Raw genomic sequence first — 23,816 nt, 5'->3', positions numbered from 1 at the left:
GTAGTGCTGGTGTGCTCTCAGTAGCCCTGAACCAGGCATCTGTTACTGCACAGATATCGATGTTCTCCATGCCAAGGAGTGTTTTGGGTGCATGCATCTGGAGGTCTAGACTTCTGGCATTGGGTAGCATTACTCTTAGTTTCTTATCCCTTGTGATACCTATGAAGGTGGGTTTGTCATTTGAGCCTTGCCTAACATAGGCACTATGGGGGTAGCAAGAGCCTTTGCCAATATCTGAAAGCCCGGGGGTGACAGGTGCAGGCCGTCCCTAGAGAAGCAGGTAGTTCAACAGAAGATGAATATGTGAAGGTGTAGTGCCTGTGATTAGTTAGCAGTACCATATATGACTGCTCACGTGGACACATGCCAGGTAAGTCATATGCACTGTGTCACAGGCAGTGTACATGTGAACAGGACAAACAGTGACATCCTGTCAAGTGGGACATGGACATACATATAGTAAGCTATGCAGATGGCACTAGGAGTCCACAGAAGCTCTATAACTATGCATTGCAGGTGTGATCAGTATTCCAGGGTAATTGCAAGAAAACATGCATGCAAACAAAGCTACAGTAAACAGGGCTGCATGTAGTCCATTGTACAACAAACAAGCTTCACCAGTTCCAGTAGGTAACACTGCAAATATGCAGGCACTATGCACATGTACATGGAAATACATGGGACAGATGGCTAGGGTCCAGTCTCAGTACACACAAGTGTACAGACCATGTACTGTCAGGATGTACAATAACTAGATGGAAACCCATGTGCTCATACCTGCAGTAATGCACATGTCAAATAACAGACACTGAGCCTTCACTCAGTGGTTCCATACTTAGTAGGATGTATGCTACCTGGCCTGCCACCACAGTATCCCTGACATATATGGGGACTCTCCCTCCTGTGACAATTAGTTATGTGTGTTGGGGCTGTCTAGCATGGTATGAGATGTGAGCATGCAGTGCTAGGGTGCTTCTGTGTGTCCTGTACCAGTCGTGTAGTACTGCACACATATCAACATCCTCAAACATCTGCATTGCAGAGTCTAGTGTGGGCAACATGCCACTTGCAATTTACATGTCCATCATTGTGTATTACTACATTCATTACCCTATCCCCTGTGCTACCTATGTATGTAGCCTTCTGTTGGCATCATTACCACCAGTATGCCAACATGTGCAGATGATACACTATGGTACTTACCATGGGTGTAGACAACAGGACATGACAATCACACACTTACTGCATCAGGCATGCTGTGATATACCCACAATTAATTCAGCACACAGTAGTGTTAACAACATGATACTATTACTACACATCTATGTGGTCACCCTGTGCATCAGCAACATGTTAACTTGTACCTGCACAGTTGTTACAGATTGCAGAAGGTGGCACAGTTTCATCATATGCACAGGGTGTGAACTTGGTATGCCTGAGTCAGCCACCGATACCACCAATTGACATGTATGTGTATGTGTGTTGGTGAGGGACAGCAGTAGAAGGTGGGGCAATGTTGATGCAGTGTGTGCGTGTATGCGGTAGCCCTAGGTGTTGTCAATTCGCATGTGTGTATGGATGCACACAGTTCCACCTCATGGCTGCCATATACTGGTGTTTGTGGACAGCCACAGACTGTACCTGCCAGGTCATACAGATTAGTGTCTCTGGCCGCGGACATGGTACCTGTGCCTTGCAGGGGTGCTACGGACCGTATCCAGTACCAACCCAGACTGGGTACTGTCATCAGAAGCAGGTGTTCGTTGACTGGACACAGATCCCTGTCGGGCCTGGCCAGAGCCACGTGCACGTGGTCTCCTGGGGCGGTCTGATGACAGCACAGACCCAGCATTGCTGGGGCTGCTGCTGGCACTACGGGGGCGGCCGCGGCCCTGTTGTCGTCCGCGCATGCACACATACACACATACACACAGTTTCACACAATTGTACAGTACTCAGTATGCGTAATATCAACACACAGACACAGACACACCTACATGCATACAAAGAGCACTACTAAGTGAGCCAAATAGTACTATTACTATCAACACTATTACAGGAATTGTTAATACACACTCACCAGCATGGATAGGCTGCATTGCTGTTATACCAGAGGGTCCTGCAGACGTGAAGAAACTAATGTCAGTGGGCACAACTGTGCCATTGTTACTGAGTATGATACAGGTCAGTAGTACAACAGTCGCCTTTCACAGGTCAGCTGCTAATATTGAGGATATCACACTTGCACATTAAATACTATGGTGACAGCTACAAACCAAGGACACACCTCACACATGCATTAACTACCAGTGTACACAACAGTCAACTATACATATGGCATATTACCTGCACGTTCACTGTCTTGCTGCTGCGTGGCTCCAGCCTCCATCATAATGCATGTCTGCTGCTGTTGTTGTTGCTGGCGGACTGGAGCCACTACACTCATGAGTAGTCCCTGCAGTCTGGTGAGTGGGGGATGTGTAGCCACCCCACCACCTGTGGTGACCTGTTGCCTGTGGATATCCGACGCACGCTGACGGACATGTCTAATTAAATCACTGTAGTGATGTCGTACCTGCTCATATGTCCTATTATGCGTGCCTATGTCATTTACCCGACGGACAAGGTCTTGCCACAGTGCAGCCCTCTCCTGCTGATTCTGGCTGGTGCGGGAAAAGAGTATTGCATAATCCCGCACCAGGCTCTGGTGTATCTCCTCATCCTCAGCTGTGGAGTAGGTGGGATTCCGCGGGTGGGCCATGTACCTGAGAAAGAAACTAACCTGGTATCAGCAATATATGTCAGCAGAATTTGGCACACATACTACACATGCTACTCGACTGTTATGATACAACATCTCACATATGTGGCATCTGTCTGTCTATTGGTGGATACACATGTAGATGGCCAGGTATCAGTGCTCAGCCAGCAACTGTGCAACAGTACCTGGCACACTCCATACGACATACTACCAAACCCCAGCAGTCAGAACACTGATTCAGGTCAAGAGCACCTCCTCACTCTGGGGGTTTGTATCTAGGTACTGTATGGCCTACATCATCAACTACTGTGAGCTGACCACACACTGATTGCCCTGGATATACATATCCCACATCCACCACCAGCACAAATGACTATAGTGCATAACATTACAGATACAAACTTTACACTTTGTAACAGTGACATGGTATCCTTTCAGCCCACTGGGCCAGTGGCAGATACAACCCACAATGCTGACCCCTACATAATTGCTTTCTACAGACATCTCTGAGAATGCATGGATCATGCAATCCCATATATGACCAAGACACTCTCCACAAAGGGACAGCATCCTGTCTGGTGGACCCCAGCCATAGACAGATTGTATTACAGAAGATGGAAGCTACTGCAAGACAGAGCATAATTCCATAAAGGGAAGGCATGTCTGAGCAGCACTAGTAAGGATCTATTTTCCATCATACAAAATCCATGGGCAACTTTGAGAGGGAAATCAAGAGGGACACTACAGATAACCAGAAGGCCTTCTTCAGTTATGTTAGCAACCTGGTCAGGATCCATCCTCTATGCCCATAGGTAGTACACAACAACAAATATTTCACTGACACCACAGATATCGAGAACATTGTGGCAGACAGGTTCAGTGCAGGTGTCACCCCGTCCTCTCCCCCAAAATAAGGCATAGTTATCCCAGCTGACCGTAACCTCCCTGTCATCACAGATGTCCAGGAGAGAGCCACCCTCAGGACAGCAGAATATACAACGTGGATGGGACCTGATGGTATCCCCAGTTGCATGCTACATAAACTCTGACAGGAGCTAAACACACATATAGAAGTGCTATGTAACACTAGCCTGACTACAGGATATGTACCTGTACACTGGCGCACAGCAGCAGTGGTTCCACTCCACGAAGGAGGCACCTCAACATACCAGTACAATACAACACAATACATTACATTACAATACAATACTATACACTATGCTATTGCCCCTGGGACTACAGCAGTGTACTGTTCTGCTACCCAACCATTGTGACACATGTGGTGTGATGGTACCTGCTGCTGTCACACAGTTACACAGGGTGACTCATATGGCATATTACCTATCTGACTAACATTCAGCAGGGGTATGTGTGACATGTACTCATGGGGAGTCTTGCTTCTTAACACTGTGTTGGTTATTGCAGGGTATGTCTTATCTGTGGGTAGGAACTCTTACCTCCACATGTGCACTCTATTGCAGTGGCACGGATGACACACAGCAGACATTTAGGTTGTGGATGGTGTGAGGTGTTACTATGGTTGTTGGACATCTGTCATGGGTGTGACTTACAAATGTAAATCCAGGAGTGGTAACCTCTATGTGGGTAGCATATGTGTACTCTGTGGTGTTGTCAGTCACTGTGCATTGGTAATGTGTTTGAGTGCATTGTCACAGTGTTGTACATGTCACTGTGTCCTTCTCCATATCTGTAGCTGTCATGTGAGGTCCATACCATGGCATCCATTATGTGGTGTGGAGGGGTACACCGACCTACATGTCCATAGCTGACACACCATGTCCGCTGACACATACCATGTGCAGGTATTCCAGGGATAGTGTGCCACTGTGAATATCATTGGGGCCACTATTGTACACATTTATGACCCTGTTCACCCCTGAAACATGCAGTGATGGGCAGCCAATAACATATCAGGTGGTTACTGGTGTAGGTGATCTGGAATGTGGTATGGTACTCCGGTTTTGACACTGGTGTTCACTCCATGCCTTTGTCACCAGGCACCTGTTGCAATACATCTGTACACATGCGCCTCACTCAGACTTTATATACATCTCTCTCTCTCTCTCTCTCTCTATATATATATATATATATATATATATATATATATATATATGTATATAGATATATATGTATATATATATATATATATATATATATATATATATATATATATATATATATATATATATATACATATACACATATATATACTGATGTACATATATTGCTATAGATGTGGAGGGGGCACAGAGGGGTGTGAGTGACAGAGGGGTGGGACAGGCTGTGTTGCAGGTCGTCATATACAGTCATACCTGTAGGTAGTCAAATCAGTCTGTCTATGTATGTATCTACATATATCTATATCTGTATGTGTGCATTACATAGATATGTTTGTACAATATTCTATCTACATCTGTCTATGTATTCCTACATCTCTCTCTCTATGTATGTATACATATATGCATATCATATATATATATATATATATATATATATGTATATATATATATATATATATATATATATATATATATATATATATACACACATACATATGTTCACATACATACGTATCCATATGTTAGACAGGTATATCAACATATTTGTCTACCATACTGTATACACACACTAACATACTGCTAAACATACATAACTGTGAAACCTACTTTGTACATGGCACTACAACCTACAATCAACCAACATTGATATGTGCACATAGATGCTCTCACATACAAATGTATGTACAGCCTTCACTGATAGTTGCTGCATGTCTCCTGCCCTTTACACATCTTCATATACATATGGATACAGACCAATGACACATATGGAGGGTTCACAGTATGTAGACCTTTATAGTATTACTTTACATTACCTGTGTTTGTCACAGCTGCTTGTGTTGCCGTCTGGTTCTCTGTCCTGCTGCTCCACTTCCCAGTTGTCAGCTTTCAGGTAGCTGTTGCTGAACAGTTTTTTTGTGTCTGCTTAATTGCAGTTTTCTCTGTCTCTGTCTCTCTCTCTCTCTCTCTGTCTGTCTCTCACATCCTTCTCAGGGTGCAATGAAAGTATTGCATGTGTGAGCTGGGAGTACAGCATACTTTTGTAGGTATCTGCATATGCCCATGTGATGGCCTCTGCACCAATTGTTAGCCAGCATTTGCTAATTGCATGCAGCCAGTTGTGTACTGATTGCAGTTCTCACTGTGATTTCAAAAGAGTGCTATAAAAAGGTATGTGAGATAGGCATAGCCCTTTCAGATTTTAAGGCCAGGGACCATGCTGTTATGCTGTGGACAATGTTCTGTGAGTGTAAAGGTTGGTATCTCTCTCATATTTCCAGGTGTGTTGTAGATTAACATTCCTCCATTCATTTCTCCAGTTTCCTGTACTAACTGTGTATGTTCACTGACACCTACAACTACTACTACTGTTAATGTGTGTGTGTGTGTGTGTGCTTTCCTTTCACTTTTGCTTTCACTTTGTTGCTAAGGCTTCAATAGTTGCCCTTTACAGTCACTATTTGTATGCCTGCTAGGTGTCTTGACTGTAGTGTGCTGCTGTAGCTTTCCTATTTTTCATGTACATCCACACCTTGGAATGCTTGCTATATTTGCTAGGGTGTTACAGCATGCAGTGTGGTCTGGCCATGGTGTGGGCCTTGACATCTATTAGGGTATTTGAGTATGCTGCTGAGCAGGCCCCAGAGACTTTCAGGTTCATCTGTTATGTGCCTCATGGAATGGTACATATCAGTGGGGTACACCCATTAAAATGTCTGGTATGCTGCAGTTGTGACTGTGGGTTAGCATGAGCATATGTATTACTACACCTTTTCTGCCATGCAAGTGATGAATACTTTCAGGACTCCATAGTTACCATTGCATGTGTTACACCTTTCTGCCTACTGTTTGTACATTTCACATGGGGTCTGTGGGGCATCCCTGTAAGTCATTCACTGTTGCTATGTCTAGGCTCTTAACTATTCAAATATGGTGGTGTCAGACCCGTCATGTGTACAGATATTTGCAGGTTGTCCACATTCCTGCCTCATATTTTGGTCAATATCTCATGCACACCTTTTTCTGGCAAGTCACTCTGGGCTCAAGTCAGAATATGGTGACAAACATTCAAGTTTCAGACTGCATACCCTTCCAAACATCCCACAAAGTGCAGACCCTGTTACTCTCCGAACTGTCTGCGTTTGTTGTAACATTATTTGTAATGTGTCCGTGGTTTTGGGCCTTTGCTCCACATATTGTATTACTTGGTCCAGATGTGTTCCTGTAAGAGGTTGTGGGGTATGGGCAGTGCTTGTCCTGCTGTGAGTATGTGTGTGGCTTGCAAGGTACTATAGTGACATTATTACCTACTAGCTTCCAACTAGCATGGCTGTTTCTGTTCACACACTACTATTATGGAAATCCACTAGTTTTGATAGTAATTCTAAATGGCATGCTTTGTGTACTACACATCTATATTCCCTTTACATTCATTCCTACTATTACATGCTATATTTATTTTAGCACAATGCTCTTGTATAAGAGTCATGGCTTAGTGGTAAGTCATGCAGACTACTGTTTCCAAGGTCCTGGGTTCGGGACTCACAGTGGGATTTTGTTTTGCTTTTGAACTGAGTACAGGACCTGTCAATCAAAGTGACTAAGGCACTTTTAAGCAGTTGTAACCGGGTTAGCACTGGTTTGCGTGGAGCTCACGCATGCGCACTGGCGGTTAGCTCCGCGCACACCCGCTTAAACGTGCTTACTCTTCGCACCTGCGCTATTTTCTTTGAAAGAAAAGAAAAATGGGGAGACAGGAAAGTGGTGAAAAAGGGGTCACAAAGAGGGTAAGACTGTAGGGAAACAAGCTTGGGATGTGCAGGAGGGATGTAGGTAAGGCCCATAGCTGCCCATTTCTTCATCAGCAACAGCTGTGCATATGTATGTAATTTGGTGTGACATTTGAAACCTTCCACCCTGAGAGAGGTGTCAGGACAACAATAATACTTGTTGTACAGCCAATTGTAATTGATAGGTTCCATGTCCAGTAGACATGTGTGCGGAATGGGCAGCTATGTATGGGGTGTAATTTTTTTGTGGGTACAGAGTGCCCTTTTTTTTTTCAGGTGAGAGTGGTATGTCAGGTGAAGGTAGTCGGTACAGCTGGGGAGGTAGGTTGGGTAGGTAAACAGACAAGACAAACAAGACGCATACAGGGGCGGTGTATGACATGTGTGGGGGGGTTACACAATTGACGGGGACGGAGGTTTGGATATCCAGAGCCCATGAGCCCACAGATGGCAACAGTGGAACTGATATCCCCACCCATAGGCAGTTGCCACTGTTCCTTCACTGCCCAGGACGGGGCTGTGCTGGGGGCTGTGTAGGTGGGGCAACAGGCATGCCCGTTAGTTGCGCCACCCGTGCCTCGAGCTGGCGTAGGGGCTCGAGAGCAGAGTCCCGAATCTCCCTACGCACCACAGTCCGGACACTACGGAGGGTGAGTGGTGGTCCTCCTCCGGCCACACTTGCAGAGGGGGGGGCGAGCCCCATCCCCTGCAGCGCTTCCACCCACAGGTGGCACAGGGCCACCGGAGGAGGGTCCGGACTCGGCACTAGTGCCAGGTGCACTCGCCAGCTGAGGTGGGAGAGGTGGGTCTGCTGGAACCCGCCTTCCCTGTCGTACTATGTTTTGCATTATGTCATGACAGTTTGGGTTAGTAACATATAATACCATTCACAAATAGTTGTAACAGCATGCATTAGTATTCCCATTAACCAAACACCCAGATATTCACAGCATTGAACAGCGTGCATAACACATGCATAATTTGAACAGAAATACACAGTCCAACAACATGCAGGGTTAATTGATGGCAACAGGCCATCAGGTGTGGATGTATGAACAGGGCAGATGCATCAACAGACATGCAAATATATATGACCCAACAGGACAAACGTCCAGGGGTGTTATTGTGATTGCACATACCATTTTCACGTGGAATGGGTTATATGTGGTTATAGGGTGGGGGGAAGAAAGTAATATTAACACCTTCGAATAACAATACATATGCTGTACATTTCTAATAGCTACAGTTATATACACACTACTGTTCTAACTACAGTTTCCTATATGATAACTATTTCAACTTGGTGATAGGACTGTTAATGCAACATCAATATACATTTTATGGTTCTTCATACACATTCATATCTAGCTTTGTTCAGCTACATCAGGGCTACATTTGCTTTATATAGCTGTAGACAAGTGTGGATGTTTGGTATATCAGACAAACATCCTATCTGCATATTGCAGACTGAGAGCAACATATCCTGATTTTGGGATACACATTCCAGATGCAGCAACACTTTGAACAGATTTTGCTGTTTGGTTTTGAATCTCACATGCATTTCATTCTGTCTTGACTGCAGTATACTTTATTCAGGGGTTATTACTACTGTATTGCTGGATTCATGGCACTTTCTCACACTCTCTCACTTGCTTTCATTTTACTATTCAGGATGGTACTTCTAGGCTTTATTGACATGTTTTAACAGTAGTTATTACAATCCTTTCCAGCAGTCTCACTTCTGTCATGTTTCAGTATTTCCACAGGGATATATTTCACACATGTGATTTCATCATCTTCTGCAGCTATACTTTTCAGCCTGCTGCAGGTTGTGTACTATTTTCTTACAGGCAGGGCATTTTTATTTCAGAATATATGTTGGACAGTTTCATGTTTAGGTTAAACTTACAGGCTGAAAACTCTTGTAATCAAGCAATACTTGCATACACTTTCACACTGTTACTTGCAGATTTTATTCCTTACTGACTACACTGCACTCTTTTGCTGACTGTCATACTTTTATATTTCTTTACAGTTAGTGGTAGTGGATTACTGACCTGCCTGGTGGCACAACCGCACCAGCCTATCGCCATAGGCTCTGCGGTTCGCAGAACGGACACCTGCAGCTGTAATATAAATGAAGTAATATTGGAATACACATCTCCATAATATCAGCTAGTTTAATTTCTTACATACATAATTAAATGTTACTTACTCAGTAGTGGGCGTTGGGTGTTTGCGGGCCTCCTGGATCCAAAGGTTCAGTTGGTCCTGCTTGCATCTCTTCAGGTCCGCATGGTGGTGACGGACCTGCTCACCAGTCCTTGGAATCCCTGTGGCACTGGTGAGATCATGAGCCAACCGGTCCCACGCCTCAGCCCTGTATGCTCCCCAGAGGACCTGGCCCTGCATGAGTTGGGCCTCATTATTATGGACTAGGAGCCAGACCATGTACCTGGACTCCTCAACACCCAACCTCTGTGCTCGAAAGCGACTACCCTCTCCTACTCCTGTCATTCTGCCTGCAGGTCAGTTCTACAATCGTTTATGCTGTGTATTCCTGCCTATGGGGCTTATATAGTCCGTTTTTCCCGCACATATCTGTGATTGGCCATTTTAGAATTGTATCAACTTCAGTAAACCTGCATTGTCATGCTCTAGTTTGTATTCATTCCTATATCTTAGCTATTATTGCATGTACAGGTACTGCTGTCATGGCTTAGTGGTTCTGTACCTTGACTATGGTGTATAGTATCCTGGGTTCGAACCTGGTCACTGCTTTTTATTTTTCATGACTGTCTAGACATGCTGAGGGGTGTGTCTGTGTAAAGGCAGTTTTGATATGGCTTGCTCAACGTTGCCCGTCGGTTAGCTCGTTTGCACGGTGCACAGCTCCGCGCAAACGGGGTATGCTGCTTTAAGCCTCATTTGGCTATTGGCACGCATATTACACTCAGCTCAGTTAGGGGCACATAGATTTAGCATGTTAAACCACTGCTCAGCTACGGGCACTCATTTTGCACCAGTTAAACCACTGCTCATCTACGGGCACATGCACTCACTCTATTAAACTGTAGCTCAGCTATGGGCATATCTGGCATTTTTTCTTCTTTTGTTACCTCACATGTCTTCAATATAAATGGGCTATTTCATTACATTTTACATAACTTGTGGTTTTATGTGTACATATTTGTCAGGGAATTGTTTCCTGCTTATTTTGCAAAAAAAAAAAAATCGGTGTTGTGGGGGCTCGAACCATGAATGCCTGCTCTTCAGCCAACATCTCTACCGCTACACTATTGCTTCCTGGCTTATTTTGCATATTTAGTTCTTATATGCTTTCCCACTGACTGCTAACTGTAGCTGCGCTCACGGCACGCCAGCAAACGAGCGCACTTACGGTTAAACATCTTTACAATTTAAAAAAAATATATAACATGTTCATTTATATATATATTATGTTGATAGTCTGTGGGGGCATGTGTTGTGTTGTGTTTATTCACATTTCCGTGGACTCTGTTGTGGGTGTTTACTTTGGGCACTTTTACACTTCTGGGGTGTGTCCGCTTGCAGGGCTCGGCCTACGGACACACCCCCTACTGTCTTACATGGACCGTGTTAGACTTAGGTGTGATTCAGCATGCTCTCATGAATATGCAAAGCATGCTGACATCACTCCGTTTAACTGCAGCCTCCGTGTAAGAGTTATAACACTTACACGGAGGCTTCGTGAATCCTGGGGAAAGTATGCATCCCCAGCATGTGTTCAGAAATGTGATAGGAGGTTTCGTGATAGGATCAGGGTGCATGTTTATGATATATATAGGAGGGCAGAGACTAATGCCTTAGCAAGACATGTGATGGCATCAGATACGACACACACATTTAAATTCATGGTAGCAGAGAAAGTCAAAATAGGTTGTAGAGGTGGCCCTATAAAGAACCTGGTAGAAAATAAGGAACTTGAATGGATCATTAGGATGCGGGCTAAATGACAAAATTTCTATTAAACCTGTACTTACTCATAAACCATTGCGCAGATAAAAAAATTTAAATGTAATTTTAAATATATTTTATAGGGTTATTCTAGGACTACAGACTAGACTTGGCACTTTAAGTTTGTCTATTATATTGTTTTTAATTTACAGCTTAATAGTATTGTCTTAATTGAACTTTGATTCTGATTGGCTGTTTGTAACTTTTAAATATGAGTGAGTAATGATTTTAACTGTCTGATGAAGTAGCTCTTGCTATGAAAGCGCTCACCATTTTTTGTACTTTGTCTGTGGATTAAAATTGAACTTTATCTTCACCTGCATTGGTCTGGTGCCTCATATATATATATACATACATATATATATATATATATATATATATATATATATATATATATATATATATATATATTATTTTTTATTTTATTTTTTTGCCTATGGCATAGTTGCACATATTTTGTAATACACAGATAGAAAATGGGAAAACTACCTAAATAATTTTAAATAGGAGTAGCACATGTGGGAAAAACAGAGTACTTGCCTCTAGCAGTAATGTGTAGGGTGCCCCAAACATTTAAAAAATGTTTGGTATGTTGCATGCTGTCATTTAGGTGATTATGACCACAGTCTCATATAAGACACTTTGTAAACTGTCACTGTCCCATTTTAATAAGGTAACTAACATTTTGTTGGTTAATAGGACAATACTAGGCTATTGGCTTGGATGCCCATATAAGCCTTTAAAAAACTTTAAAAATAAAGAGATAGACAGACAGTTTATAGATTTCTATAAACAATCACAGTTTTGATTGCTTATTGGCAGATTGTAAGCTGTTAAACTTTTTTTTTAAGGGTGGCACTTCTGGGTGTCCAGCCTTTCAGATTAGATGTTAAACCAAGGTCCAATTTGTCTGAGTTAGTGATAGCTCAAGTGGATACACAAAATACCCTGGTACTTACTGAATAGAGAGGGAGAATTTCCCTGTTGCTCAGGTCAAATTACCCCTAGTTAGTATGAATGCTACCACAGGTCTTTCCTAAAAACAGAACACTAGCCTGGTGGACTAACTAAGTTAACAAAGGCTAAAAAAAAAATAGAATAAATAAAAGGATGGTAGGTGCCAAATGGTTATGTTGCCCAGGTGGCATATTTCTTTGCCACCACTGAGTTTGACCTCAGGTTATTGGCAAGGCTTGCAACAGTCTACAGACTGATAGCCTAGTATTTACCTATGAAACTATGACCACTCCTGATAACTATATATCCTAACTCTTATCTCACACTACTGAGGAATCAAGGAAATATTTGTTTAGCTACTGAATTCAGCTTTGCACATATCTCCAAATTAACATGATCTCAATTTTATGTTTAATCTAGGGATGTAGGAGAAGACATTTTTTTGTACAGAGATCAGTTAGTATTCTTTATAAATTTTTACATTTTCCAGATGTATCTCATGGAATATGTATAATTATGGCACAATTAGTTAAATGTTATTTCAGACAAAAACAAAACAAACAGATAAACAAAAAAATAGTTGGCTAAATGAAGTTTTAAACATCTGAATTTAACACATCATGATTCAACCAAATGTGAGTATACAAACTAGTGCGAAGCTGAAAAGAAATTATTTTAATCATAATGTCAGTCATTGCTGCAAGAAACTATAACATGGTTAGGTCAGTGGATATGGATATCATCTTCAACTGCGATGCTGTATTGTGGAGGAAAGTTGGCAATGTAGGTGTCATTAAATGCGTCATATTGAGTTAGAGTGGTTCATCCAAGGGTTAGGTCCACTCAGTGTCACTTTGTTGAGACTAGAAGAGGTCAATCATGTACTGATAGCTGTTAACATTGAGAGTTATCAGTCAGCTAGAAAAAACAAGACAGGCAGGCAGATTCAATGAACACTACATTGTCCGTTAAGACCATGTGTACGTGGTGGTAGTGTATTGTTTTGTATTCAGTAAGTGGCTCTACAAGATGTGTAAAGTCACAGAACCATGGTAAACACTGTGGCATGCTAATTACAACATAAGCAGCTAAATTGTATGCTAATCAACCCATCCAAAATGGAGGAGTTTTTCAACAAGCTATAAAGCAACTGTGCAGACTCAGTGCTAGTTTTTCCTGTGAATTCCAAAACCTATTGGAATACAGCAATGATAAGGAGTCTACACAGAAAGAATATTAGGGGCTGCTATTGCTTTAATTCATGGTATGTGGAACAGGCTGAAGTCTATGCTGCAGCTGCTGCTGCTAATAGACCATGGCTAAGAAGGAAAAGAGTTTTCAGACCACGGTTAACTTATCACAATCTGCATGAGGTGAAAATTGTAGAGCACTACAGAGTAGATAGAGGCACACTACAGGAACTCTGCAACCTCTGTAGTCCTCAACTCCGACCCAGAGCAAACTGAGGGGAACCAATGCCAGTGGAGGCAAATGTGTAGCACTTAGCATTTAAGCTACAGGAACCTTTCAGAGACCAACAGGGGATATGCTGGGGTTGTCACAGGCATCAGCATTCAGGATGCTCCATCAATACCTGAATGCTATGCTCCAACATGCCAGTGATCACATTTATTTCCCCATACTCCTGAGGAGAAGGCCACAAATTTACAAGAGTTCTGCCCTGTAGTACACTGCCCTAAACTACTGGGTGCCATATATTGTACACATATAGAAATCAAGACAACACCCAGGGAACAGTGAAGGGTCTACATAAATAGAAAGGACATCCACTCCATTAACTGCCAAGTCATGTGTAATGCTAAGGGAATCATCTTGAATATGTGTGCTGGCAACCCCCCAGGCAGTTACCATGAATTACATATCTGGATCACCTCCCAACTGTATCAGATGTTCACTAGAGATGATATCCCACAGGGACATTTACTGGGGTATGCAGGTTATGCACTGGAATGATGGCTGATGATACCCATCAAAAATGTACACAGACCTGCTGAAGAACACCATAATGAGGCACACGCTCAAACCAGAAATATCATAGATTATGGGTTGGGCTGCTGAAGTGGCAGTTCCACTGCCTAGATACATCTGGGGGAGCCCTGCAGTACAATCCATGTACATGTACTGAAATATTCACCATCTGTGCCATGATTCAGAACATCATCCTAATAAAACAGCTTCAGCAGGATCAACAAGGGGAAGGTGAACACATCCCACCACCATTGGCAATGTCACCACAGCCACACACAGATGAGGAGTCAGAGGGGGATCCAGCTGCTGCTGTGAGTATAGATAGACATAGACATGCTCAACATGCCCTCACATTGGCTATGCATAGCACACTCACTCACCACCTAAGGGCTTAAACCTTCATCCTACACACATACATACAGTAACTGATGCCAAGCAATGCTCACAACCTTTACCTACCCATGTAATGGCTGTGTACTCCTAGAATCAGACAGATTCAGCTCTGAACTAAAACTGTAGCAATTGCCAGATTTACAAGGTAAGTGCTGAACTGGAGTGTTAAAACAGAATTGCATAATAATACAAATGAGTAGCATATCATTGCATGTTGTTACTTGGTAATGTAAGTAAGTAAAAGGTGGGTGATTTGTACAGGAATGACTTTAACATGTGACAGGAGAGACTTATGTGAATACATGTCCTCTATCAATTAATAGACCTCAGGCATCAAGGACTCACACACCCATACCTCTCAAAAGTACTGATGGTCACCAGATGTCCTCAGTTTGGCCTCATAATTTTGTACTGGAAAATCATTAAAGAGAGAAGTTAGAAAGTAATGAGACACATTTCAGTTTCAAACTTCATAACCCTCAGAAGATTCTTGATAATATTGATGCAAAAAACTGTTTCAATTCTATCAAATGTCTAACTTTGTATGACCAAAATATGTCAAAAGTACAATTAGCAAAACAACATCAAAAACACAGATATTTATTTTATTTTTATCATTTATTTACATTTGTTTACAGAGTATTGTTCGATTGGGCAAGAAGCCCATTTTCATCAAAGATCTGAGGAGAAAAACTCCAAAGCAATGGTTACAAAAGTTAAGATGAAAAGAAAAATGCACACATTGTACAGATAAGTAAAGTTAGAAGTATTGATAAAAATTGATAAAAATAAACATGGTACAGATATGTTGAGTAAGAAAAGAGTCCAAAATATACATATCAATGTATTAGAGTTCAGATTACATGGTAAAAATAATATACTAAGCACTAATTCAGCTATTAGCCCTGAGCATCAGACGTATCCCTGAATCCAAACGATAGAAAACAAGGATATGGCACAGTTATCATCATTTGCACAGGGTGTTGTGTGGAGGGGGCAGGAAGCCTAGGTAGACACAAAAGGCAAGTGGGTGCTTGTAAGTAAGAAAGAGAAACAGACATTTGGATAAAGTAACAAATGGCCCCTGAGACAGAATGAGCTTTAAGCCACACGGATGAACCATGTAACTGTTGTTTGTGTGATAGTTTGGGCCCTCCAGGTGAAACTGGTGTGCGAGTGCCTCAAGAACACAGCCAAACTCTGTGCTAGCTCTATGTCTTATGGTATGTCGGACAGGTGTGAGTCATGCATGGTAGATGTGGCAATACATCATTGGCATACTTGACCACAAGAACTGGCTCTGCCAGGAGTTGAACTGGCACATCCACACCTATGGTCAGATGCACGGCTGATACCTGAACATGACTGATATCTGCTGGATGAGCTCTCTTCAGGAGGATGCCCAAGATCATGACCTTATGGCATGCCATGTCTGGGTGTGGACACCTCAATCACTGATGGAGGAGTGGAAGTAGTGTCATTATGGGAGCATGATCAGGCATGGCCACATCAACTAACATCAGATGATGTGGCTGACTTACACCCATGTGGATGCTGTACCCCTCCCAGCAGATGTTCCATCACAGAATCACCTGTACAACATGTCATTCATCTGATCCATTGAATCAGCAACATAATGGAGGCAATCGTGCATGACAACCTGCACCATATCTACAACCCTAATCATTTCTCTGGAGGACCTATTGGAACATGTCTGCACCTCCATGATGGCCCTAAGCATGCAAAGAGAACTAGGCATAACTCCTCGTGGTCCCCTGCAGAGTTCCTAAGCCAGCAGAGAGCAGAAAAAGCAACTTTCTTGATCATAAGTATTTTTTAAACTTTTTAGTTTGCATTTTTCGATCTTTTGAGCTTTTCGACTACTGTTTGTGCCTATATTACTGTTTTATTACCTTATTTTCCTGTTTTTGTGAGCTTATATTGTTGATTGCACTTGTGGGCTAAAGTATTGCTTAAAAGTAACAAACAGGCTAATACACTCAAGTGTACCAGCCTTTGATAGCAATTTAGTCGAAAACAAAGCATTTACTGCATTTTTCTGTCTGTTTGCAAAAACAAAAAATATTTCTCCTTTCCTAAACTTTCCTAGCTAGTTGTTCCAGTGATCAGATTCTGCTGATCCCTGGGCTTTGTATTTGGTTTCTGTGTTCCTCCATTTTCTTGTGTGGCCAGAGGTAGTTTCTTTACTCACCAGTGGGAGTGGGGAGTACTGAGCTGCTTGTTTGTCCTCAGAGGAGTGGTTAGAAGCAGCAACTAGTAATTAAATCGACATTTTGGGTCATTTCCTGTTTTTCCAGCCCCTGCTATAAAGCACGCTTTGGCAGGCTTTTCTGGCATTAGAGAACTAGGCATAGCTCCTCGTGGTCCCCTGCAGAGTTCCTAAGCCAGCAGAGAGCAGAAAAAGCAACTTTCTTGATCATAAGTATTTTTAAACTTTTTAGTTTGCATTTTTCGATCTTTTGAGCTTTTCGACTACTGTTTGTGCCTATATTACTGTTTTATGACCTTATTTTCCTGTTTTTGTGAGCTTATATTGTTGATTGCACTTGTGGGCTAAAGTATTGCTTAAAAGTAACAAACAGGCTAATACACTCAAGTGTACCAGCCTTTGATAGCAATTTAGTCGAAAACAAAGCATTTACTGCATTTTTCTGTCTGTTTGCAAAAAACAAAACAACAAAAATATTTCTCCTTTCCTAAACTTTCCTAGCTAGTTGTTCCAGTGATCAGATTTTGCTGATCCCTGGGCTTTGTATTTGGTTTCTGTGTTCCTCCATTTTCTTGTGTGGCCAGAGGTAGTTTCTTTACTCACCAGTGGGAGTGGGGAGTACTGAGCTGCTTGTTTGTCCTCAGAGGAGTGGTTAGAAGCAGCAACTAGTAATTTGTCAGCCATTTTGGGTCATTTCCTGTTTTTTCCAGCCCCCTGCTATAAAGCACGCTTTGGCAGGCTTTTCTGGCATTAGAGAACTAGGCATAGCTCCTCGTGGTCCCCTGCAGAGTTCCTAAGCCAGCAGAGAGCAGAAAAAGCAACTTTCTTGATCATAAGTATTTTTTAAACTTTTTAGTTTGCATTTTTCGATCTTTTGAGCTTTTCGACTACTGTTTGTGCCTATATTACTGTTTTATTACCTTATTTTCCTGTTTTTGTGAGCTTATATTGTTGATTGCACTTGTGGGCTAAAGTATTGCTTAAAAGTAACAAACAGGCTAATACACTCAAGTGTACCAGCCTTTGATAGCAATTTAGTCGAAAACAAAGCATTTACTGCATTTTTCTGTCTGTTTGCAAAAAAAAAAAACAAAAAATATTTCTCCTTTCCTAAACTTTCCTAGCTAGTTGTTCCAGTGATCAGATTTTGCTGATCCCTGGGCTTTGTATTTGGTTTCTGTGTTCCTCCATTTTCTTGTGTGGCCAGAGGTAGTTTCTTTACTCACCAGTGGGAGTGGGGAGTACTGAGCTGCTTGTTTGTCCTCAGAGGAGTGGTTAGAAGCAGCAACTAGTAATTTGGCGGCCATTTTGGGTCATTTCCTGTTTTTCCAGCCCCCTGCTATAAAGCACGCTTTGGCAGGCTTTTCTGGCATTAGAGAACTAGGCATAGCTCCTCGTGGTCCCCTGCAGAGTTCCTAAGCCAGCAGAGAGCAGAAAAAGCAACTTTCTTGATCATAAGTATTTTTTAAACTTTTTAGTTTGCATTTTTCGATCTTTTGAGCTTTTCGACTACTGTTTGTGCCTATATTACTGTTTTATTACCTTATTTTCCTGTTTTGTGAGCTTATATTGTTGATTGCACTTGTGGGCTAAAGTATTGCTTAAAAGTAACAAACAGGCTAATACACTCAAGTGTACCAGCCTTTGATAGCAATTTAGTCGAAAACAAAGCATTTACTGCATTTTTTTCTGTCTGTTTGCAAAAAAAACAAAAAAAACAAAAAAATATTTCTCCTTTCCTAAACTTTCCTAGCTAGTTGTTCCAGTGATCAGATTTTGCTGATCCCTGGGCTTTGTATTTGGTTTCTGTGTTCCTCCATTTTCTTGTGTGGCCAGAGGTAGTTTCTTTACTCACCAGTGGGAGTGGGAGTACTGAGCTGCTTGTTTGTCCTCAGAGGAGTGGTTAGAAGCAGCAACTAGTAATTCGTCGGCCATTTTGGGTCATTTCCTGTTTTTTTCCAGCCCCCTGCTATAAAGCACGCTTTGGCAGGCTTTTCTGGCATTAGAGAACTAGGCATAGCTCCTCGTGGTCCCCTGCAGAGTTCCTAAGCCAGCAGAGAGCAGAAAAAGCAACTTTCTTGATCATAAGTATTTTTTAAACTTTTTAGTTTGCATTTTTCGATCTTTTGAGCTTTTCGACTACTGTTTGTGCCTATATTACTGTTTTATTACCTTATTTTCCTGTTTTTGTGAGCTTATATTGTTGATTGCACTTGTGGGCTAAAGTATTGCTTAAAAGTAACAAACAGGCTAATACACTCAAGTGTACCAGCCTTTGATAGCAATTTAGTCGAAAACAAAGCATTTACTGCATTTTTTTCTGTCTGTTTGCAAAAAAAAAAAAAAACAAAAAAATATTTCTCCTTTCCTAAACTTTCCTAGCTAGTTGTTCCAGTGATCAGATTTTGCTGATCCCTGGGCTTTGTATTTGGTTTCTGTGTTCCTCCATTTTCTTGTGTGGCCAGAGGTAGTTTCTTTACTCACCAGTGGGAGTGGGGAGTACTGAGCTGCTTGTTTGTCCTCAGAGGAGTGGTTAGAAGCAGCAACTAGTAATTGTCGGCCATTTTGGGTCATTTCCTGTTTTTCCAGCCCCTGCTATAAAGCACGCTTTGGCAGGCTTTTCTGGCATTAGAGAACTAGGCATAGCTCCTCGTGGTCCCCTGCAGAGTTCCTAAGCCAGCAGAGAGCAGAAAAAGCAACTTTCTTGATCATAAGTATTTTTAAACTTTTAGTTTGCATTTTTCGATCTTTTGAGCTTTTCGACTACTGTTTGTGCCTATATTACTGTTTTATTACCTTATTTTCCTGTTTTTGTGAGCTTATATTGTTGATTGCACTTGTGGGCTAAAGTATTGCTTAAAAGTAACAAACAGGCTAATACACTCAAGTGTACCAGCCTTTGATAGCAATTTAGTCGAAAACAAAGCATTTACTGCATTTTTTCTGTCTGTTTGCAAAAAAAAAAAACAAAAAATATTTCTCCTTTCCTAAACTTTCCTAGCTAGTTGTTCCAGTGATCAGATTTTGCTGATCCCTGGGCTTTGTATTTGGTTTCTGTGTTCCTCCATTTTCTTGTGTGGCCAGAGGTAGTTTCTTTACTCACCAGTGGGAGTGGGGAGTACTGAGCTGCTTGTTTGTCCTCAGAGGAGTGGTTAGAAGCAGCAACTAGTAATTCGTCGGCCATTTTGGGTCATTTCCTGTTTTTCCAGCCCCTGCTATAAAGCACGCTTTGGCAGGCTTTTCTGGCATTAGAGAACTAGGCATAGCTCCTCGTGGTCCCCTGCAGAGTTCCTAAGCCAGCAGAGAGCAGAAAAAGCAACTTTCTTGATCATAAGTATTTTTAAACTTTTTAGTTTGCATTTTTGATCTTTTGAGCTTTTCGACTACTGTTTGTGCCTATATTACTGTTTTATTACCTTATTTTCCTGTTTTTGTGAGCTTATATTGTTGATTGCACTTGTGGGCTAAAGTATTGCTTAAAAGTAACAAACAGGCTAATACACTCAAGTGTACCAGCCTTTGATAGCAATTTAGTCGAAAACAAAGCATTTACTGCATTTTTCTGTCTGTTTGCAAAAAAAACAAAAAAACAAAAATATTTCTCCTTTCCTAAACTTTCCTAGCTAGTTGTTCCAGTGATCAGATTTTGCTGATCCCTGGGCTTTGTATTTGTTTCTGTGTTCCTCCATTTTCTTGTGTGGCCAGAGGTAGTTTCTTTACTCACCAGTGGGAGTGGGGAGTACTGAGCTGCTTGTTTGTCCTCAGAGGAGTGGTTAGAAGCAGCAACTAGTAATTCGTCGGCCATTTTGGGTCATTTCCTGTTTTTTCCAGCCCCCTGCTATAAAGCACGCTTTGGCAGGCTTTTCTGGCATTAGAGAACTAGGCATAGCTCCTCGTGGTCCCCTGCAGAGTTCCTAAGCCAGCAGAGAGCAGAAAAAGCAACTTTCTTGATCATAAGTATTTTTTAAACTTTTTTGTTTGCATTTTTCGATCTTTTGAGCTTTTCGACTACTGTTTGTGCCTATATTACTGTTTTATTACCTTATTTTCCTGTTTTTGTGAGCTTATATTGTTGATTGCACTTGTGGGCTAAAGTATTGCTTAAAAGTAACAAACAGGCTAATACACTCAAGTGTACCAGCCTTTGATAGCAATTTAGTCGAAAACAAAGCATTTACTGCATTTTTTTCTGTCTGTTTGCAAAAAAACCCCCAAAAAAACAAAAAAATATTTCTCCTTTCCTAAACTTTCCTAGCTAGTTGTTCCAGTGATCAGATTTTGCTGAACCCTGGTCTTTGTATTTGGTTTCTGTGTTCCTCCATTTTCTTGTGTGGCCAGAGGTAGTTTCTTTACTCACCAGTGGGAGTGGGGAGTACTGAGCTGCTTGTTTGTCCTCAGAGGAGTGGTTAGAAGCAGCAACTAGTAATTTGTCGGCCATTTTGGGTCATTTCCTGTTTTTTCCAGCCCCCTGCTATAAAGCACGCTTCGGCAGGCTTTTCTGGCATTAGAGAACTAGGCATAGCTCCTCGTGGTCCCCTGCAGAGTTCCTAAGCCAGCAGAGAGCAGAAAAAGCAACTTTCTTGATCATAAGTATTTTTTAAACTTTTTAGTTTGCATTTTTCAATCTTTTGAGCTTTTTGACTACTGTTTGTGCCTATATTACTGTTTTATTACCTTATTTTCCTGTTTTTGTGAGCTTATATTGTTGATTGCACTTGTGGGCTAAAGTATTGCTTAAAAGTAACAAACAGGCTAATACACTCAAGTGTACCAGCCTTTGATAGCAATTTAGTCGAAACAAAGCATTTACTGCATTTTTTCTGTCTGTTTGCAAAAAAAAAAAAACAAAAAAACAAAAAAATATTTCTCCTTTCCTAAACTTTCCTAGCTAGTTGTTCCAGTGATCAGATTTTGCTGATCCCTAGGCTTTGTATTTGGTTTCTGTGTTCCTCCATTTTCTTGTGTGGCCAGAGGTAGTTTCTTTACTCACCAGTGGGAGTGGGGAGTACTGAGCTGCTTGTTTGTCCTCAGAGGAGTGGTTAGAAGCAGCAACTAGTAATTTGTCGGCCATTTTGGGTCATTTCCTGTTTTTTCCAGCCCCCTGCTATAAAGCACGCTTTGGCAGGCTTTTCTGGCATTAGAGAACTAGGCATAGCTCCTCGTGGTCCCCTGCAGAGTTCCTAAGCCAGCAGAGAGCAGAAAAAGCAACTTTCTTGATCATAAGTATTTTTAAACTTTTAGTTTGCATTTTTGATCTTTTGAGCTTTTCGACTACTGTTTGTGCCTATATTACTGTTTTATTACCTTATTTTCCTGTTTTTGTGAGCTTATATTGTTGATTGCACTTGTGGGCTAAAGTATTGCTTGTAACAAACAGACTAATACACTCAAGTGTACTAGCCTTTGATAGCAATTTAGTCGAAAACAAAGCATTTACTGCATTTTTTTCTGTCTGTTTGCAAAAAAAAAACAAAAAAACAAAAAAAAATATTTCTCCTTTCCTAAACTTTCCTAGCTAGTTGTTCCAGTGATCAGATTCTGCTGATCCCTGGGCTTTGTATTTGGTTTCTGTGTTCCTCCATTTTCTTGTGTGGCCAGAGGTAGTTTCTTTACTCACCAGTGGGAGTGGGGAGTACTGAGCTGCTTGTTTGTCCTCAGAGGAGTGGTTAGAAGCAGCAACTAGTAATTAATCGGCCATTTTGGGTCATTTCCTGTTTTTTCCAGGTCCTGCTATAAAGCACGCTTTGGCAGGCTTTTCTGGCATTAGAGAACTAGGCATAGCTCCTCGTGGTCCCCTGCAGAGTTCCTAAGCCAGCAGAGAGCAGAAAAAGCAACTTTCTTGATCATAAGTATTTTTTTAAACTTTTTGTTTGCATTTTTCAATCTTTTGAGCTTTTCGACTACTGTTTGTGCCTATATTACTGTTTCATTACCTTATTTTCCTGTTTTTGTGAGCTTATATTGTTGATTGCACTTGTGGGCTAAAGTATTGCTTGTAACAAACAGGCTAATACACTCAAGTGTACCAGCCTTTGATAGCAATTTAGTCGAAAACAAAGCATTTACTGCATTTCTTTCTGTCTGTTTGCAAAAAAACAAAAACACAAAAAATTTCTCCTTTCCTAAACTTTCCTAGCTAGTTGTTCCAGTGATCAGATTCTGCTGATCCCTGGTCTTTGTATTTGGTTTCTGTGTTCCTCCATTTTCTTGTGTGGCCAGAGGTAGTTTCTTTACTCACCAGTGGGAGTGGGGAGTACTGAGCTGCTTGTTTGTCCTCAGAGGAGTGGTTAGAAGCAGCAACTAGTAATTTGTCGGCCATTTTGGGTCATTTCCTGTTTTTCTAGCCCCTGCTATAAAGCACGCTTTGGCAGGCTTTTCTGGCATTAGAGAACTAGGCATAGCTCGCTGGTCCCCTGCAGAGTTCCTAAGCCAGCAGAGAGCAGAAAAAGCAACTTTCTTGATCATAAGTAATTTTTAAACTTTTAGTTTGCATTTTTCAATCTTTTAAACTTTTGGACTACTGTTTGTGCCTATATTACTGTTTTATTACCTTATTTTCCTGTTTTGTGAGCTTATATTGTTGCTTGCACTTGTGGGCTAAAGTATTGCTTGTAACAAACAGG

The sequence above is a fragment of the Protopterus annectens genome, chromosome 10.part0, assembly GCF_019279795.1.
Source record: "Protopterus annectens isolate FY-2018-M chromosome 10.part0, PAN1.0, whole genome shotgun sequence".
In the NCBI taxonomy this organism is placed as follows: domain Eukaryota; kingdom Metazoa; phylum Chordata; order Ceratodontiformes; family Protopteridae; genus Protopterus; species Protopterus annectens.
Note: the sequence above shows the minus strand (reverse complement) of the source record.